Raw genomic sequence first — 18,394 nt, 5'->3', positions numbered from 1 at the left:
TTTCGAGTTGCTAAATGATAGTAGATGATGGGTAGAACATTTGCCTAGCTTTTGGTAGATTATTTCGGCATATTTGGTGCAGATCGGAGTTTTTAAACCGCCACCGCCGCCGCCCTGTTTTTCTCCGATCGCCGCCGCGTCGGACCTCCGTTCCGGTCGTGGCTTATATTGTTGGAATCTTCTCATCGAGATCTACAACCATGCCAAAATTCAGAATTTTTGGAGTTGATTTGCTCATCGCCGCCACGTCGCCGCCTCCCCCAAATTTTCCGACGACCATCGACGTGTTACCCAATTTTGATCGTATCGACGAGATGAATTCAAATATCCAAGTTTCGAGTCGAGATTCAAAATCTTTAAGCGGTGAGAGCGCATTAAAGTTCGGAAATTTTTGGTCAAAGTTTGACCACAGTTGACTAAGGTTGACTTTTGACCATTATATGATTTTTCGCAGATTGAAAGCTAGTCGATGATAATTAGAGGCAGAAATCAGCAGTCTAAGGATTTGAGCTTTTTCAGATTGGAAAATTGAGGTATGAGCTGATGTGGATTTCGAAGGGAATGAATACTCGAGCGAGATTGAGGTTCTCGAGTTCCCGATTAAAATCACATACTTGCAGGTTTATTTGATTATTTGATATTGACTGAGAATTTGACTGATTAATTGATTTCGATATTACTTAAAAGACATGATTTTGTCTATATGAAATTGTTTGAATTAATTGATGCATATATTCGAATTGAAAAGCATGAGTTTGCTTATTTGGAATTATTTCAATGATTTTTGATATTATATTCATGATTTTGAATATATGAATTAATGAGATGACATCTACGATATTTTGATGTCTGAATAAATAGAATTGTCGTTTTAATTTGATTTAATTGCATCTGTTTCATGTGCATTCATCTTGAGCCTAAATCCATTGATTTTGAAATGTCCTGAGTTGCCCCGATAGGATTTAGACGATTCGGGAGCTATATTTGAGTGGCCTAGGTTGTTGAGTTAAGCCTAGCGACCCGAATACTCATTATAGTTGCTCGAAATCTAGAGGATTGAGATACGTATTGCCACCCCGATCGGGAGCGTAGGTGAGTTGATACGATATCTTGTTCTCGGGATCCCAACCGAAGTATCGAGTCTCCCTTGATTATCCGATTTGATAATCCCGATTTTTAAGCACATGCATTTCATATTTATTTATCATCGAAGAATGTTTATGTTATAACATGATTTTGACATATTTATTTGATATTGCATGTTACGTCGCTTTTATTGGGATTTTATTCTCACCGGAGTTATCGGCTGTTGTCTTGTTTTGTATGTGTACTTGACAACAGGTGGGGCAGAAGCTAGTCAGAGTCGACATGGTTAGCTTGGGATCGAATGATAGATGTGAGGCGTCGATTTAGAGTCGAATAATTTTTAGAACTCGGTTATTTATTGAAGCATGCTTTTATTGTTGATTTATAATACTGCATGTATTTTTATACCCCGATTATTCTTAGAATTGATGTATGTCCAAGAACGAGTTTAAAATTGATTTTTATAGTTGAGCCCGAGATGGTCTCGCTCGAGCCGAATATTTTTCTACCGCTCGAGCGAGGCACTGTTCCTTTAAAAAAAAAATTGGCTCATTTATTTGTCGATGATTGTTTTACTATTTGAAATTAGTTGATTAGAATCGAGGTCCTCACATTAAGTGGTATCAGAGCGATAAGATTCTTGGACTGGAATAGAAGTGAGTGAGTGGGGTAGATCGAGTCTGCTTGAATTATTTTATTTCGCATGTGATTAATTTCATTGTTTGATTACTTGAATTACATGCGAGCATGCTTTACTGATTCAGAATTATGTGCCTATTTGATTATGTGAATTGATTTTAAAAGCATGCATTATATGAAAGAGTATCAGAACTGAATTCGAGATGAGAATTTAAGCACTCATGCGATTACATGAGTATGATGATTAGAGGATGATCGAAACAGAGTTGATGATTTTGATATTTCGAGATTTGTGCTTGTGATTATTTGATATTATAATTGTTAAGCCGATATGGTTCAGATAGCTAGCAAATCAGATTTGAATTGTGATGATTAGATTGCTCGCTATGAGAATTGACGTTTTGGAAAGAGTTTTATGTTCATGAATTTGTTGAGGAGAGTATGATGGCAAGTGAGATTTTATTATGATATTCTGAATTGTTATATCTCTGTCGTTATCAACTAAATCTCCTTATTGAGCGAAGAATTGTATACTCTAGAAATTGAGAAATGGTATTGATGAAAGATGAGATGATCTAGAATATGAATAGATGATGTTCCTTCTTGAGAAAATTGAATTAAAAACCACTCGAAGTTTATTGTGGCTTAGATTGATCGAGGTAAGAGTTTATATTTTAATCTTTAGCAATGATTGAATTGATTTGCGTCAGATGAACCTTTAGACAGAACAGAGATAGAACTTCGATATTAAGGATTTCAGAAAATTTCAGAACGAGATCAGATTTGATCATCCATTGTAATGAACCTGTAAGAATTCTCGAGGTAAGAATTTTATTGATCCTGACTCGTTGATTTGAATAATGTGGTGTAAGTTTTGAGTGATGTTTTATAATACTCTGAGATCAAAACTAGATGTTTCAAAACGCCCATTCGGAATAGATGATAGATTTATCAGGAATGATAAACTTGATTGTGTTCGTTAATAAGAGATTGAGTAGAAATGAATTGAGATCCCGATGTACTCAGTAAGGACATTAAGTTGATTATGTCTTTTGAGTTGATTTTTATATTTATAGCATTATGAGATTGATATATATGAATGAACAGACTGTGTCCAATTGCTTGGATCTATTGTGATTAGATATTGATAAATGATTGAATTATTGAGAATTGATCTAAGTTTGCGATATTTTTTAAAGTTATTTGTGAATGTAAGAATATCAGCACTTTTATGTTAAACTTTTGGGAAGATTAGGATTAATTGAATATTTTGAAAATTCGATTAGGTCCCAATCGATGATATCGAGATTTCATTGATGTAACCAATATTTTTCTTTGGGAAAATGATGTTTTATTGGGTCTTAAGAAAACTTGTATGAATTTCTAGTATTGGATTGGTTTGAGGAGTTATTATGATTGATATTTTGGAAAGACATGAATTTGAGAAATGTTGAGGAGAAAATATTTTTCCTATAGAATAAGAGGATGAAATTAGTGTTTTTGGGATGACACCGAATTCAGTTACAGTTGAGTCTTCCTTCGATTAATCTGAAGATTCTTGAATCCTATTTTAGTTATGCAACTTTGATTCGCATGACATTGACTTTGATAATTATTGCCATTTGATATTGATTGAAATTCCGAGTCTGAATTTCAGAAATTCGTAATTCTTGAGAAATTGAAATTTATTTCTGGACATTGATATTGATTCGGGTGAATTTTGATTATCTGATTTCTTGGTGATCTAGATTTATTTGTTGCGACATTCGAATATGTCTTAGGACTGAGTCCTAATCGATGAGGGCGTGCGGACTCCTCGTGATTGAGGCCACGTTGGAAACCATGATTTTGGTTTGTCTTGATGATGGGCATTACGTCGTACCTGTTGATGAGTGATCACTTGATTTTATATTGATTGATTGGCTCGTTTTTCTTATTCTTCGAGCCTGATCTGAAGTATTCACCCACGATTTTGAAATGCAAGTGAGTTGTTTTCACTTAGCAGAGTTTGTTGTCCAGAATTCTTTCTATTGATAAGCATGACTTTAGCGATTTTCGTTGATATTGATTTGATTCTGACTCTGAGAGTCATTGATGATTTGAGTTATATCTTCAGTATATACGATTTTGTTGGCTCGTAACTGATAGAGATTGATAGCACTATCTGAATTTAGTGTTTGACCGATCCGGATAAAGATTATGTCCGAAGATCGTTCAATTTTAGGTATTTTGAGAAATTTTGAAACAAATTGCAGTGGATTCGACTAGGATTTAAAAATATTTCAGATGATTCAGAAGAATTGATATGATTCACTTGATGAATCAGTGATAACGGATTTATCTTTTGATCTTTGGATTTTGTGATGATTGTTCGAGAATTTATGGAACTTTGCGGTAAATTTTTATTGGTGGACTAAGAGCAGAATTTTGAATTTAGAAATAAGACTGGCATTGCAGTGTTAGTAGAGATGTTGCATCTTCTTTTTAGCATTCGAACTCAATTGCGAGAATTACTAACACTTGAGATCAGAAAGAGCGAATTAGAAGAAGAAGAAACTTGAATTAGTGTAACTAGTACCAAATAAGTTCCAGAGCATATAGATGAATACCTGAGTGTTGTTCTTCCAATTGGTGAGATTAATACGATGTTGTTTGCGATTTATGATCGAATGAGAAATTTTGGGATTTAAACTTGCCTTACTGATCGATTATTTGATGGTTATTGGGAAGAATTTGATGAGAATTTTTGAGTTTTGATTTGTGATTGCTCCATGATTGCTCGAACATATTGTGACTCGCAGATGAATATGTGATCCTACGAAATGATATTGAAGAAAGAACTTTCCGATATTGAATTTTGGAATTTTGCGAAATGTTGATTGATCAAATTTTTACTTGAAGACATTAGAGGAATATCGATTTGATTAAGATTAACTCAGTATATGAGTTTGGGATTTTAGGAACTGTCTGATTGACATAAGTTTTCTCTGAATTCTAAACTGTGTATTGAGTCTAGATTAAGATTGATCGATTGAAGATGGAATTGTTGACTCGTTAAAGGATTTCGAAGTATTCTTGGTTGATCCATTATCAACTGACAGACAGCTAAAATCTGATAACTGAATTTAGGTCAGAGTTAGATATTCAAGAAACTTTTTTTTCCTCGCCTTATCAGAGTATAATATATTATTTCAGACCGACAGACAGCTAGAGCAGAATGTTCATGGTTTTGGGAGGATATTCCACGAGCCGTAGTGCTAGAGTTTGCACTAGTTGGCTAGATTCATGATTTGGTTGATTGTTCTGATTTGAACAAATACCAAAAGAGTTTAGAGATGACTCTTTTCGAAGCGAGATACGATGAGTACTGCAAATTTTCTTCTCATTTCGAGAATGATGATTCTAAAATACATCAGCGATAGAGTACGATTTGACCTCATGTGGTCATAGATGTCAGAGAAAGTGATTATGATTCCGAATAGAATCAGAACAGTGCGAGATAGATATGTCAGAGTTGTAAGTCTTGATTCAGACTTTAATAATAGAACAAGATTCGTTCCTTTATACTTTGGAGAGATGAGACTGAATTGAATGAGACTTTGAACTACTTTGATTGATCGATAACCGATGACAGATACAGATTACGTACCAAAAGAGAAGTAGTTCTAGAACAAGTCAATTCTAGTTGTTTCAGTATAATGACTTAAAGAAGGTCGAAGAAATCACTTGGAAGATAGAACATGATATAAGTTAGAGATATCCGAATCTCTTTATTGCAATGAGATTGAGTACAGATTCTTTCAGATCTTTATCTGATGTTCTCAGATTGCATGCGATTTCGAGGACGAAAACAATTCTTAGAGGGGGAGAATTGTAACGCCCCAAAAATTAATTATCGAATTAATTAACAATTAAAATAATTATTGAGTTGATGAAATAATTATTATTGCTAATGAGATTATAGAGTGTATTTATAAAATACACATACCAGTTAATCAATGAATTTGACTATTTCTGAATATCTGGTATTATTTAGCATTTTGAAATAATTATTGAGATATCGAAATAAAAATAATTATTTATGCCAGATAAATTTAATTTGGGAAAATATTGACTGATATGACTGGTCCGAGTCTAAGTTGGACTTAGAAATTAAATTGGAAATTTATGAGTTCAATTGACTGGTCAAAGTGTATAATTTCAAAAAAATGATGTTATTGATGTTGGATGCGTGTACCGGAAAATATCAGATTTAGGATTAATTTTTACCAGTTGGGTATCAAATAAATTAGTCCGAGACCCAAAAATATCGGGTTACTATAAATAGAAAACTCACACTGAGAAAACACGGATCAAGATTTTTTCCCCAATTTTTCCCATTTTCTCGACTTTACTGTAGCAGCCGCAGTTTTTTTATTTTTCCGGCCATTCACCGGAAAACCGATCAAAGATCCGAACGGTAAGATTGTAGCCAAGATCAAGATAAATCTATTGGTATAAAGAAATCGAAAATCCAACGGTTGGATCGCCGGAAAAATGAGAAATAACAGACGAGTTCTGCACAGAATTTTCGTGGGTACTGTAGCAGTCAACGTTTTTGATTTGTTTGGACGTTCACCGGAGCTCCGATCAAAGATCCGATCGGTCACTTTGTAGCCAACATCAATACGAAGATATTGGTGTAAAGAAATCAAAGATCGGACGGTTGGATCGCCAAAAAAGTGAGAATGAACGGACAAAATCTGCACAGAATTTTCTCGGTACTGTTCATCATCTTCTTCGATTTGATTTCGCGATTTCGAGCTCGTTTTTGTTAGTTTTCGAGTTGCTAAATGATAGTAGATGATGGGTAGAACATTTACCTAGCTTTTGGTAGATTATTTCGGCATATTTGGTGCAGATCGGAGTTTTTAAACCGCCATCGCCGCCGCCCTGTTTTTCTCCGATCACCGCTGCGTCGGACCTCCGTTCCGGTCGTGGCTTATATTGTTGGAATCGTCTCGTCGAGATCTACAACCATGCCAAAATTCAGAATTTTTGGAGTTGATTTGCTCATCGCCGCCACGTCGCCGCCTCCCCCAAATTTTCCGGCGACCATCGACGTGTTACCCAATTTTGATCGTCTCGACGAGATGAATTCAAATATCCAAGTTTCGAGTCGAGATTCAAAATCGTTAAGCGGTGAGAGCGCATTAAAGTTCGGAAATTTTTGGTCAAAGTTTGACAACAGTTGACTAAGGTTGACTTTTGACCATTATATGATTTTTCGCAAATTGAAAGCTAGTCGATGATAATTAGAGGCAGAAATCAGCAGTCTAAGGATTTGAGCTTTTTCAGATTGGAAAATTGAGGTATGAGCTGATGTGGATTTCGAAGAGAATGAATACTCGAGCGAGATTGAGGTTCTCGAGTTCCCGATTAAAATCACATACTTGCAGGTTTATTTGATTATTTGATATTGACTGAGAATTTGACTGATTAATTGATTTTGATATTACTTAAAAGACATGATTTTGTCTATATAAAATTGTTTGAATTAATTGATGCATATATTCGAATTGAAAAGCATGAGTTTGCTTATTTGGAATTATTTCAATGATTTTTGATATTATATTCATGATTGAATATATGAATTAATGAGATGACATCTACGATATTTTGATGTCTGAATAAATAGAATTGTCGTTTTAATTTGATTTAATTGCATCTGTTTCATGTGCATTCATCTTGAGCCTAAATCCATTGATTTTGAAATGGGCTGAGTTGCCCCGATAGGATTTACACGATTCGGGAGCTATATTTGAGTGACCTAGGTTGTTGAGTTACGCCTAGCGACCCGAATACTCATTATTTTTGCTCGAAGTCTAGAGGATTGAGATACGTATTGCCACCCCGATCGGGAGCATAGGTGAGTTGATACGATATCTTGTTCTCGGGATCCCAACCGAAGTATCGAGTCTCCCTTGATTATCCGATTTGATAATCCCGATTTTTAAGCACATGCATTTCATATTTATTTATCATCGAAGAATGTTTATGTTATAACATGATTTTGACATGTTTATTTGATATTGCATGTTACGTCGCTTTTATTGGGATTTTATTCTCACCAGAGTTATCCGGCTGTTGTCTTGTTTTGTATGTGTACTTGACAACAGGTGGGGCAGGAGCTAGTCAGAGTCGACATGGTTAGCTTGGGATCGAATGATAGATGTGAGGCGTCGATTTAGAGTCGAATAATTTTTAGAACTCGGTTATTTATTGAAGCATGCTTTTATTGTTGATTTATAATACTGCATGTATTTTTATACCCCGATTATTCTTAAAATTGATTTATGTCGAAGAACGAGTTTAAAATTGATTTTTATAGTTGAGCCCGAGATGGTCTTGCTCGAGCCGAATATTTTTCTACCGCTCGAGCGAGGCACTTTTCCTTTAAAAAAAAAAATTAAAATTTGGCTCATTTATTTGTCGATGATTGTTTTACTATTTGAAATTAATTGATTAGAATCGAGGTCCTCACATTTTATCTGTTCTGCACTTACGTTCCTGCCCGGTCGTGATACTTTTCAAGTACAGTCTCGGTTCGTCGGTGTAGTGCCTTGGTGCTAGGAGTCTACAAGATTTTACCATTGTATCCTGGGAAACAGACGTTCGTATTATCCTCGAAGCACTTTTCGGAGGGGACAAATCTGTTTTAAGAAAATTGTACTAGTTAAAGGCCTCAGTTTATTTGACTTTTTCCTTACTCATTCGGTTTATACTTTTCAGTATTTACATACTCATTATACTTCTGAATTGTTATACGATCTTAGTATATTGTTTTGTATATTCACGTTTTTTAGTTTAGTTTTTGGTTAACAAAATTATAACATATTTTGTACTCATTACGTGAATTGTTTCAGAAATGGCTTTCGCTTCAAGTGAGACTGCTCCTGTTGCCCCTCTTGTCATGGTTCCAAATCGTGTCGTTCCTCCTACTTCCCCAAGAGGTGATGCTGTTCCTCTACCTCACAACCACGGAGAAAATCCGGAGAAGTTTATTGGTGTGGACTTCAAGAGGTGGCAGCAGAAAATGTTATTCTACTTGAAAACGCTGAACCTGGCTAGATTCCTCTCGAAGGATGCTCCTTAGCTCAAGGAGGGTGAGGGAGATGTTGAATTTGTCAGTGATCTGGAGGCATGGAATCATTTTTATTTCTTATGCCGAAATTACGTATTGAACGGATTAGCAGATTCGCTCTACAATGTGTATTGCGAAAAGAAAACGGCCAAAGAGCAGTGGGAATCCCTCGATAGAAAATTCAAAACCAAGGATGCGGGGGCCAAGAAGTTTCTTGTAGGCCGCTTTCTGGATTTTAAAATGGTGGATTCCAAGCCGGTTATCAGTCAAGTTCAAGAAATCCAAGTGATTCTTCACGAGATTCACGCTGAGGGGATGACGTTGAGCGAATACTTCCAAGTAGCTGCCATTGTTGAGAAGCTACCACCGGAATGGAAGGATTTCAAGAACTACTTGAAACACAAGCGCAAGGAGATGAATGTTGAAGAACTCATTGTTTGACTTCGTATCGAGGAAGAAAACAAAAGTTCTGAAAGACGACTGTTTTCTCCGGTTGCTGCTAAAGAAAATGTTGTAGAGCATGGCCAAAGCTTGAAAAAGAAACACTTCAATCCTTCGAACAAAAGGATGAAAATGGGACCAAAAGAAGACATTAAGAAGAAGAAGTTCTTGGGGAAATGCTTCAACTATGATGGTGCTACTGGTCACAAGGCCTCTGAGTGCAAGAAGCCAAAGAAAAACCGAGAGTTGAACATGGTGGAGAACATATCTCATGAGGTTTCAAATATGAACCTCTGTGCTGTCATTTCTAAAGTAAATCTAATTGGATCAAATCCAAGAGAGTGGTGGATCGACATTGGTGCCACTCGCCATGTTTGCTCTGACAAAGGATGCTTTCAAATGTTGAGGAATCTGAGAATGGGGAAGTGCTGTTCATGGGAAATTTTGCAACTTTTGAAATCAAGGGAAAATGAACAGTTGTTTTGAAGATGACCGCTGGAAAAGAGCAGAATTTGAACAATGTGTTGTATGTGCCAGACATCTGTAAGAACTAGGTGTCTGGGTCTCTGCTTAGCAAGCATGGTTTTAGCATTGTGTTTGAGTCAGATAAAGTTGTTTTTTCTAAAAGTGGAATGTTTGTTGGGAAAGGCTATGTAAGCAATGGTTTGTTCAAACTCAATGTAATGGATATTAAACCCGTAATCAATAAGATGAAATATTCTGCTTACTTGCTTGAGTCTTTCAATTTGTGGCATGACAGACTAGGACATGTTAATTATGATACGATTCATAGATTAATTAACTTAAAAAGTATTCCTACATTAAAAATTGATACGCAACATAAATGCAAAACTTGTGTTGAGGCAAAACTAACAAGATCATATTTTCAAACAGTTGAAAGAAAAAGTAAACCTCTTGATTTGATTCACTCTGATCTATGTGATTTAAAAGGAGTAAAAACACGTGGTGAAAACAAATACTTCATTACTTTTATTGACGATAATACCAAATATTGTTATGTGTATATTCTTAAAAGTAAAGATGAAGCAATTAAAAAGTTTGTCCACTACAAAAGTGAAGTTGAAAATCAACTTAGCAAGAAAATTAAAGTGCTAAAAAGTGATCGTGAAAGGTGAGTATGAATCACCATTTGCTGAGTATTGTGCTCAACATGGTATCAGACTCGAAAGAACTTCACCTTACTCTCCTCAGCAAAATGGTGATGCAGAGCGAAAGAATCGCACTTTGAAAGAAATGATGAATTCACTGTTACTGAGTTCTGGTTTACCACATAACATGTGGGGGGAAGTTGTTCTGACAGCTAATTACCTTTTAAATAAGGTACCCCGGAAGAAGCAAGATAAAAGTCCATATGAATTATGGAAAAGAAGAACACCTTCATACCAATATTTGCGAGTGTGGGGGTGTCTTGCCAAGGTAGCCGTACCTACTCCGAAAAAGGTAAAAATTGGACCAAAAACTGTTGATTGCATTTTCATTGGATATGCACACCACAATAGCAATTATCGATTCCTTGTGCATGAATCTCAAATTCCTAATATTCATAAAAATACGATAATGGAATCAAGAAATGCTTCGTTATTTGAACATGTGTTCCCTTGCAAATCTAAGAAAGAACCAAGTTCATCTAAAAGGTCTCATTAGAAAATGGAACAAGAGGTTAACCGTGAGGTTGAACCTAGACGTAGCAAGAGATCTAGGACAGAGAAATCATTTGGTCCGAATTTCATCACTTTCATGATGGAAAGTGAACCTCAAACCTTCAAGGAAGCTGTGAATTCATTTGAAGGACCTCAATGGAAAGAGGCTATAAATTCCGAAATAGAATCTATTTTGCAAAATCATACGTGGAAACTATTGGAACTTCTTTCGGAAAGCAAACCACTAGGTTATAAATGGATTTTTAAACAAAAAATGAAATCAGATGGAACAATAGATAAGTATAAATCCACATTGGTAATCAAGGGTTATCGACAACGTGAATGACTTGATTACTTTGACACTTATTTTCCAGTAACACGAATAACTTCAATTCGAGTGATACTTGCAATTGTCGTCTTGCGAAATCTTAAAGTACACCAAATGGATGTAAAAACTGCCTTTCTAAATGAATATTTAGAAGAAGAAATTTACATGGTACAACCTGAGGGATTTTCTGCACCTGGGCAAGAAAATAAGGTTTGTAAATTGGTGAAGTCTTTGTATGGCTTGAAGCAAGTATCAAAACAATGACACAAAAAATTTGACAAAGCCATGCTAGAAAGTGGATTTAAGGTCAATGAGTGTGACAAAAGTGTATACGTAAAGAAAACTGAAAGTGGCTATGTCATTTTATGTCTTTACGTAGATGACATGCTTATCATTGAAAGCAATGATAAGATGATCAAATCCACTAAAAAACTGCTGAACTCCAAATTCGACATGAAGGATTTAAAATTAGCCGATGTCATCCTTGGAATTAAAATCCATAGAACATCAGAAGGGATGGTTCTAAGTCAATCACATTATGTAGATAAAATAATTGAAAAATTCTATAAGGATGGCTCTGCATTGGCTAGACTCTGATAGATACGAGTCAACATCTATCGAAGAATCGGGGTGAGAGTATCTCCCAATTAGAATACTCTCAAGTAATTGGAAGTCTGATGTACTTAATCAGTTGTACACGACTAGACATAGACTATGTAGTAAGAAAATTGAGCAGATTCACAAGTAATCCAGGAGCTGAACACTGGAAAGAAATTATCAGATTGTTAAGGTATTTAAGATACACTCGTGATCTAGGGCTGCACTATACAAGATATCGTGTTGTTATTGAAGGATACAGTGATGCAAACTAGATATCTGATATGAAAGACTCAAAATCTACAAGTTGATTTGTATTCACTTTAGAAGGTGAAACAATTGCTTGGAAATATTCTAAACAAACTGTAATAGACAGATCCACGATGGAATCTAAGTTTATAGCACTTGATAAGTGTGCTGAAGAGGCTGAATGGTTGCGTCTACTCTTAAAAGATATTCCAGGATGGGTAAAACCTGTACCGGCTATTTGCATTAATTGTAATAGTCAATCTACGATCGGAAGGACACAAAGCAAGATGTATAATGGAAAGTCTAAACATATACATCGTAGACAAAATACCATTAGACAACTACTCTCAACTAAAGTTATCTCTATAGATTATGTAAAGTCAAAGGATAATATAGCGGATCCGTTAATCAAAGGGTTAAAAAGAGAGTTAGTTGAAAAATCTTCAAAAAGAATGAGACTGAAGCCTATGGAATAAATTGGTGCGAAGGAAAACCCAACCTATGCTGACTGGAGATCCCAAGAACTAGGTTCAATGAGACAACCTAACCGCACTGATTTGGTAGATCACTATGGGGGTTTACCCTGTCTATTCCTATTGCAAACAGTGAATGTTGAGGATAAGCATATGACTTCTAATGATTCTAATAAAATTCAACATAGAATCACCTATGTGAGAGAGAAGTGGAGCTGCTTCGAAGGAATTGCAAGGCTCAATTCATGACCCTCTTACAGAACCAGGCGTGTGTTCATGGCCTAAACGAACACAATCATGAGAATTGAATTGTATCAGGGAGAGTCCTGTGTGACATATATCTTAATTTGCAAGAACGACTGTACAGTTAAAAGACATTGCGTCTACTGTCAACCAGTGAATTATTATGCTTTCACAAGGGAAGATTCAAAGGATAATACCTACCTATCCTATGCACGATTCAACTGTTGAACTTTATCATGACTATCTTCGTTTAGTTTTTTCAATTTACATTCATGTGGGGGATTGTTGGACTTTAGGCTATTGGGCTTTAATGTGAATGAAAATATGAACAAGTAATTGGGCTTGTTAAGTGGATGGTTAAGTGTGGAATTTGAGTGTCCCACATTGGAAAATAAACTTGGCATGGGTGTGCTTATATTATGTTACACTTTATGAAAGTGTAAGAATGACTGGTTAAGAGTCTCTCTCTCGCGCGCGTCTGCGCAGGGTGGGTGCAAATCAAGGGCCCGATTTGCACTAAAAAAGGCTTGAATTGTGTGCGAGTGCGACCTGGGTGCGTCGAATGTCGGATCGATCAAGGCAAATTTGCCTACCCAGTGTTGGCCATCTTTTGCTATTTTAATTTTCGGTTTTGACCTTCCACATGCCATGAGAAGCTTCTGGATGAGACCCTTCAGCTGGTTGTCCGTTGGTGCTTCTTCTGGCCAGTCTTTTGGTGCTTCAGTAGCCAACCTTTGGATTTTCATCTGTTGTTGATCAATTGTCGAAGTCCGCGCATTTTTTGCCTTATAATCGGGACTTTACTTTCAATTGGATGGCACGTCTCTATGTGCAAGACCCAAATGCATCCTATAAATAGAGGCAACATTCAGTCCTTCAAGATAAACAATTTTTGAGCCCCTCACCTTTTTCTGCACTCTGCTCTCGCTGCTAATCTGTTCTGCACTTACGTTCCTGCCCGGTGGTGACACTTTTTAGGTACAGTTTCAGTTCGCCTGTGTAGTGCCTTGGTGCTAAGTGTCTACAAGGTTTCACCGTTGTATCCTGGGAAACAGCCGTTCGTATTATCCTCGAAGCACTTTTCGGAGTGGATGAATCTGTTTTAAAGAAACTGTACTAGTTACAGGCCTCGGTTTGCTTGAATGTTTCTGGTAGCGCTTAGTCGTATCACGCCCAAATTAACCCAACTCAGATTAACTAAATAAACATGTAGTAGCGAGAGTAGAGATCGTTCCCACGAGGAAAGTAAAATTTATTTATGTTATTAAAAATACTAAAAATAAATAAAAAGGGATTTGGAAATTTTAGAATTAACTACTATGCAAGAATTAAAATAAGAAAATAAATAAATTAACGAAACTTGGTATCGGTCGACTACACCCTTGAAATCATTCACTCGATCATTGATTCCCTAAAAATAATTAATTCACATCGAATATTCATCATTGAAAATTAAATTCCTGTTTCACCTTAATTTTAGTTAATTAGAAAACAACATTCAAAATTAATCCTTACCAATGAATTAACCCGATAACAGCAATCTAGATTTAATCCACGGTAACATTCAAATGAGTAAAACTAATGAAGCTAGACAACACAAACACCAGCGGTTGTATTTAGCCTAGTCAATTGTTGTTCCTAAGAATTAATAAATTCAACAGCAGAAAATATTAAACGTAGTTGCTTCACAAATTAGATGATTCAAACAATTACGGATTTGAATTCTAATTTAGCGGTAGATTGTACGAAGGAATTATCAGGTGATCAATCTAATAATCAAACACACAAGCATGAAATAAACCAGAACAACTCTTGATACTCGATAAAAATCAAACAATGAAAATCTGAATCTCACAAAGTAAATAAAATCAAGGGTTTTGTCTTCCTTAACCAAGTACAAAAACTAGAAAGATTAAAATCTAAGAACAGAGAAGATAGAACCTAGCCGCCAGATGTTTCCTCTGTGTTCTTCAGCCGTCTCCAATCTCTCGTTCGATCTCTCCTTCGATCTGATGATCCCTATTTTGCGTCTAAATATCATGTATTTATATTGCTTTGAAAAACCCACAAAATAAAGCCCGCAAAATAATATTTTAAATTTCCGAAATTCTATTTTTTTCCTCTGCGCGATATCCTGCTCGATCGGACAAAGTCAGCGGATCGAGCGAGACATTTTCCCAAACTCTCTATCCCGATTTCTCAAGTGGCCCGCTCGATCGGACAAGTTCCGCGGATCGAGTAGATGCTTTTCTTCTCGCAAATCTGTACGCACAGATCATTAAGCGCACTTCATTCTCTTTATGCGCGATTGCGCTCAACAGCTGTGCCCTTCATCTCATTGCTGCGCGATAGCGCTCCATATTGCGCCTTTCACCAAGTATCAAGCGTGATAGCGCTTAAGACTAGCGCTAACCACAACTCCAACAGTGCATCATCCTTTATTTCTTCCTTTTCTACAGTAAGAGCCCTTCGTTAGAGCGCACTCCTTCAAGGGCTGTTCGTTAGAGCTGCTGGGTAGAGTTGTTCGTTAACAGCTCTAACGAACCGCTCTACTTTTTCATCTTCTTTATTTGCTTCTTTTCTACAATTCTTTTGCACTCCAAACTTTCTTCATAAAACTCTACTTTTTCATCTTCTTTATTTGCTTCTTTTCTACAATTCTTTTGCACTTCAAACTTTCTTCATAAAATGCTGTTTCCTACACAATAAATCCAGGAGCATGTTATGTAGACATGATGCATGAAATATAAACAAAATACTTAAATCAACTAAATAAATGCATGCTAAACGACAATAAAAATTCATTAGAATATGCAACTAAAACACACCTATCAAATACCCCCACACTTAATCCTTGCTCGCCCTCGAGCAAGTCATGCAAAAACAGAATGAAACAACAAACAAACACGTAAGTAAGGACGATCATGCATAATATAGCCACAGAGAAAACCACTTTCATCCAAAATAAGTTCATAGCTACTCTCAATCATCAATGATACACCTTCAGTCGAATGCGAACGTGCGTGTGTGCCATGTTACCCCAGTTACATGCAACTTCAAAAGAACAAAGTTTTAAGACTGTTCGCCGACCTATAACAATTCAGTGCAAGTCTCACTTCAAGTGCCCATTCCTTCCAATGACCTCTATATACATCCACCTCCCTTGAGATAATAAATTACACACCTCCGAATTTTGCACCCGGTATTGCTTTAGCCCCAATAATTACCCGCAAACTTAGCTACAACTAAGACATGATTAGAATTTCAATCTCCTCGTCTATAGCCAGGATGGAGCATCAACCCCATTTTATCCGCATACTTAGCCTTGAATTTAATCTTTTAGGATTAGGATTTCAATCCTTTCTAGGCCCGGATGGAGTTGCATATAAATTTTTTCTTTTTTTTTTTTACTAGGTGCGCCCAAGATCATAAGTGTCTTACTAGAGTCTCATCAAAATTCATAGAACACAATCAAGATCCACAAACCACCTATTGTCATGCAATGGTCCAACAGACATCCACGATATCTAATACCTCGCTACACTTCACTGGTTAAACATGCGTGCTTAAGAATATTCAACAAACAACCTACGGTTTCTCAAATCCAATCAAGAGTTAAAATTTTTCAAAAATCATCATTTTTCAACTATCTCGTCATAGGCTAGAAAGGCTAGAAATCATCCTTTACTTATGCAAACAAAAAACTCATGAAACAATTTACGAACTAAATGCATGTACGCAACAAACACAATGCAAAACAAACAACAAAACACTGAATGCACCCCCCCACACTTATCTAAAGCATTGTCCTCAATGCTCTAGCATTAAAAACACAACACACAACACAAATAACAAAATGATAACGAGATGCAAAATTAAAACAGAACTCCCCTGGTTCAAGTGTTGGCATTGTCGTCCTCTTTGGCCTCAGGTTGAATAATGGAAGACTCCTATTGAAAATTGGACGGCAGATGGGGTGGCTAGGCTCCTGAAAACAAAACAAAACAAAAAAAAACAAAAAAAAAACAAAAATGAAATAAAGGAAAAATACACTGGGTTGCCTCCCAGCCAGCGCTTGATTTTCAGTCATCGGCTTGACTCTCAGAAGCACTGCTCAAAGAGCGGCTGACGCCCAAAATAAGTGTCATATGACACCACAAATGGGTCTTGGTTCCATAAGCCCTCAAGCTTGGCCAGATATAAACAGTTAAAACTCGTCACCGCAACAACACTCCAAAGTAGCTGATAAACATGGGAAGAGAACGTCTCGGTGGGCTCTTGAAAACTAACATCTTTTGAGGCTGGTACGAATGGAAAAGAAGGATCTTGGGGATGTGTGTATGATAATACTATCGATGAGCTCATATCGATAGACTCTTGAATTTCGTCATCCTCAAACTCAAGTGGTAACATATTTCCATCATACACTATCTCTTCCAGAACATCTTCCGACTGCGGTTCAATAAGAAGAGAAGGCTCAAACGCCTCTAAATTTTCAGCAGGAATTGATGCGCGCTCCCAATTCTGGTTCTCTGAGTCATCATCATTAAACCAAATTGGGTTGGTCAATGCTTGAGTATCTTGCTTCACTTCATGTTCTCGGTCTTCATGGACGAATGATCTCTTGATATTCTCCATGTGCTCCGCAAGGTCACATCTAGACTTTTTCAGAACTTCTATAGTTTCCACAGTCGATGCCACAAGCTTGCTCATGATATCTTCCAGCGAATGTCAAATCAACTGCGAACAACTTCCCTCCTCCTTTTGAAGCTCGAATGGTTGGTTTGTAAAATCTGGGTATTGAGATTGTGAATACCAGTAATAGTCAAACTCTGTCATATCATCTAACAGGCATCTCATGGTATCAGCATCTCGGCAAAATATTGATATACCGGTTGTGAAAGCTCTATCAATTACCCATCTTCTTGTCACTACATCCAAACCACCAAGAAAATATGTTAGGAGAGAATAGTTAGAAAAATCACGATACCGGAAGATGGTTGCCAAATCCTTGAATCTCCCCCATGCTGCGTAGAATGGCTCTCCGTGTTGCTGGATAAAACTTGGGAATACTTGTTGATTTAACATCTCGAAGTATTACACCGCAATGATCCTCCTTCGCCTATGAAAAATTCTTTCTATCTCTGGGTCGTATGGAAATTCTTCTTCTTCCGAAGATTCACCTGCACGCACGAACAAACCAGAGTAGCACTATGAGAAATAATAATAAAAAAAACAAAACACAAATAAATTAAACGCCTTTCCCCGGCAACGGCGCCAAAATTTGGTAGCGCTTAGTCGTATCACGCCCAAATTAACCCAACTCAGATTAACTAAATAAACATGTAGTAGCGAGAGTAGGGATCGTTCCCACGAGAAAAGTGAAATTTATTTGTGTTATTAAAAATACTAAAAATAAATAAAAGGGGATTTGGAAATTTTAGAATTAACTACTATGCAAGAATTAAAATAAGAAAATAAATAAATTAACGAAACTTGATATCGGTCGACTACACCCTTGAAATCATTCACTCGATCATTGATTCCCTGAAAA

The 18,394-nt window shown here is 36.5% G+C and overlaps 2 long non-coding RNA genes across 2 annotated transcripts; both read left to right on the top strand.

Annotated features, from left to right (window-relative positions):
• The first annotated feature begins 87 nt into the window (after positions 1-87).
• On the top strand, positions 88-1,896 carry LOC140865081 (uncharacterized). The gene is made up of 3 exons (XR_012144485.1): positions 88-363; positions 455-533; positions 1,342-1,896. It is a non-coding gene; the product is annotated as an uncharacterized lncRNA (long non-coding RNA).
• Positions 1,897-7,003: 5,107 nt separating this feature from the next.
• LOC140865079 (uncharacterized) lies at positions 7,004-10,016 on the top strand. Its single transcript, XR_012144483.1, has 2 exons — positions 7,004-7,938; positions 8,631-10,016. It is a non-coding gene; the product is annotated as an uncharacterized lncRNA (long non-coding RNA).
• Positions 10,017-18,394: the final 8,378 nt, after the last annotated feature.

Source organism: Henckelia pumila, chromosome 4 (assembly GCF_033568475.1).
Source record: "Henckelia pumila isolate YLH828 chromosome 4, ASM3356847v2, whole genome shotgun sequence".
Classification (NCBI taxonomy): domain Eukaryota; kingdom Viridiplantae; phylum Streptophyta; class Magnoliopsida; order Lamiales; family Gesneriaceae; genus Henckelia; species Henckelia pumila.
Note: the sequence above shows the minus strand (reverse complement) of the source record. Positions and strands in the feature narration are given on the sequence as shown.